The 3,182-nt window shown below is 41.0% G+C and overlaps 1 pseudogene across 1 annotated transcript; it reads right to left on the minus strand.

The window, feature by feature from the left end:
* Positions 1 to 1,839: 1,839 nt before the first annotated feature.
* Positions 1,840 to 2,478, minus strand: LOC307099099 (small ribosomal subunit protein eS8-like; annotated as a pseudogene). Its single transcript has one exon. The product of its transcript is annotated as a small ribosomal subunit protein eS8-like (transcript).
* Positions 2,479 to 3,182: the final 704 nt, after the last annotated feature.

A 3,182-nucleotide genomic window follows, 5' to 3' on the forward strand; every position in this document is an offset into this window, starting at 1 on the left:
GTTTCTGTTGAGAAATCAGTCGCTAGTCTGATGGGGGTCCTTTGTAGGTAACTTTCTGTCTCTCTCTGGCCGCTTTTAAGATTCTTACTTTGTCGTTGGTGTTTGCCAATTTAATTATAATGTGTCTTGGTGTCAGTCTTTTAGGGTTCATTTTGCTTGGGACTCTGTGAGCTTCTTGGATTTGTGTCGGTTTTTTCTTCCCTATATCAGGGAAGTTTTCTGCCATTATTTCTTCAAACAGGTTTTCTATTCCTTGCTCAGTTTCCTCTCCTTCTGGAACCCCTATTATGCAGATGTTGTTTTGTTTTGTGTTGTCCCAAAGTTCCCTTAGGCTCTCCTCCTGCTTTTTAATTTTTTTTTCTAGAAGCTGCTCTACTTGGGTATTTTTTCCTATCTTGTCTTCTAGGTCACTGATGCGGTCCTCTGCTTCTTCTAGTCTACTCTTGATGCTTTCTATTGTGTTCTTTACATCAGCAAAGTCATTTTTCATTTCTTCTTGGTTCCTCTTCATTTCCTCTTGGTTCTTACACATATTGTCGAATTTGTCTTCCATTCTTTTCAGCCACCTTATGACCATTTCTCTGAATTTTTTCTCTGACCGGTTGCTTGCCTCCATTTCATTTACTTCCTTTTCTGGTGATGCCTGCTTTTGTTTCTTATGCGAGCTGTTTCTTTGTCTCCCCATGGTCTCTCTTCTCTGGGTGTCTGGTTATGTAGGTTTCTCTCTCCTGCGTTGATTTAAAGGCACAAAATACATCACAACCAGGTACAACATACAAGGCACTGAACAGAAATATATTCACGATATTAATAACCCCAAATAAAGGTGACCACCAGAGAAAGGCAAATTAGAGGATAGGAGAGAAAGAAGAAGAGAGAGAGAAAAAAGAAAGGAGTGCAAAAATGAAATTGGGAAAAGGGAAAAAAAATGTAAGAGAGAAAAGAAAGAGAATAAGAAAGAAGAGGGGAACAAACTATATATATGGGGAGAAAATTCCAATAGAACAGCCACTAATCCCAACAAATGCCAGCAACAAGTACCTGGAGATGAATACAAACTACAAACAACAACTAATATCAAGTGAGGCGAGGGAAAACCGAAGCAAAAAACAAACAAAAACAAAACAAAACAAAAGAATAAGCAAAACAATCTCACAAACAAGCATAAAAAATTGATATAATCAACAATCAAGCAAACAACAACAAAAGGACAGAGAAAAAAATTTTTGGATAGTGAAGACAGAGAAGAGAGAGGTGTGTATGGACTTGGAGCAGGGGATTGAAAATTAGATATAAAAGTAAGGTGAAATTTTAACGGGTAAATGGAAGGAATAGGGAAAATCTAAAGCAGGAAAAGGGTAAGAGAAACAGGACAACAAAAGGGTAAAGTTAGGAAGAGAGTGATGGTATAAAGGTAAGGTTGAGATAGAGTAAAATGATGCTAAAGGGAAGATGAAAATAGAATGTAGAACACTAATCCCAAAGTAAAATAAAGAGAAAATAAAATGACACTTTAAAAAAAAGGTAAAATAGTAGTAGTAATAATACTTATTGAAAATAAAAATTTAATTAAAAAGGTAAAATCAAGAGAGGAAAAAAGAAAAAAAATTAGTTTCTCAAGTAAAAGATGAAAAAAATAAAAAAATAAAAATGTGCAGTAGTGAAGGTCATTCACTTCCTCTACTGTTCTGTTTGGCATGCCTGTTTCTTAGTCAGGACAGTATTGCAGTTCCCTGTGTTCCACTGATCCTCAGGGTTGTAAGCCAGTCCTGATTTTTTAATTATTTATTTATTTATTTTTATTTTTTAAAAATTGAATAAACACTTTTATTACATGAGCTAAGACAGGAGGGAAGAGGATTTATTTGCCTTGATTTTCCTCAAATAGAACTCCAGCTCCTTGCCCTCGAGCACATAGCCATCTGCTTGGCCACACTGGCCTGGTCTTGAAGCGATGCATGCAAGAAGCTTGCCCTGCTGGAACTGCTCCTCAAGAAGACTGCTGATTTTGGCATTCTTTTTCCTTTCATCATATTTATTCTGAATTTTCTTTGATTGTTTTTTTGTTCAAAATCTCTTCCCCTTCAGGAGTCAGCTTTGCCCCCTTCTTTCGGCCCAGGGTAGTGCGTAGTGGGACTCGTACCACTGTTGGTACGCTGTGCTGTCAACGAGCACGATGCAGTTCTTTACTAGGGTCTTGGTGCGGACCAGTTCGTTGTTGGATGCATTTTAGACAACATCAGTAATCCTTGTTTTGCGCGTACAACACTCTGAGCCCCAGGAGAAGTTGCCCACGTCCAGCCTCAAGTCTTGGTACTTCTTGTTGCCTCCGTGCACTCGGACTGTATGTATGTGGCGGGGTCCAATCTTAGTGTTGGCAGCAGGACGTCCCAGCTCATATTTTCGCTTCTTGTGGTAGGGCTTTCTCTTGCCCCTGGTCTTGTGGCGCTTGTGCCAGTTGTCCCAAGAGATACCCATTGCTCGGTGCCGGCTGGAAAGAGAGCCATTCCTGATTTTTAAGCAGGCAGTGTGTCTTAATTTCTTGTGTTCCTTTATTTGTGTTTACACAAGAGTCAATCTGTGATTCAACCCCTGGGTGGTAGTGTTTCTGGATTGACCTCCGGGTCTATAGGTCCTCTCTAGCCAGTGCTTAGATCCTGCTTTCCCTGTGGCACTCAATACCGGTTTGTGGGAGTGGGTTGCCTGAGAGCTGGTTCTCTGATGGTTATTCCCCGCTCTGATCTCCAGGTTCCAGAAAAACAACTTTCCCCTGCAGTCTCTTAGGGTGTCCCCAGTTGGGTGATCCTATGTATTGGGCTTAGTAATCAGAAGCAAGGATTTTAAAAAAGAAAAAAAGAAAAAAAGAGCCAGCATAAGTGTGCGAACTCCGGGGCTGCACGCAAGTCTGTGCAGTCTTTTTTTCCCCCTTGGGTCTAAGCAGCCAGTACACTTTAAAAATTTTTAGGCTGTCCTTTTGTGTCAGATCAAGATGAGTTCCCTTCTGTTAGCAGCTCTGAGGACCCCCTTCCACATTCACGGATCACGCCAGCCCCAACAGCCACGGATTTTCCTAGACGTAGACTTCCCCCTGTCCTCCAGCTTCTGCAGTGTATGCGTTTCTCTCTCCTGCTGGGACCAGAGACCTCAGGTTATCCCAGGCAAAATCCGACCTTTCCGTGGGA

This window comes from Cnephaeus nilssonii (genome assembly GCF_951640355.1).
Source record: "Cnephaeus nilssonii genome assembly, chromosome: 5".
Classification (NCBI taxonomy): Eukaryota; Metazoa; Chordata; class Mammalia; order Chiroptera; family Vespertilionidae; genus Cnephaeus; species Cnephaeus nilssonii.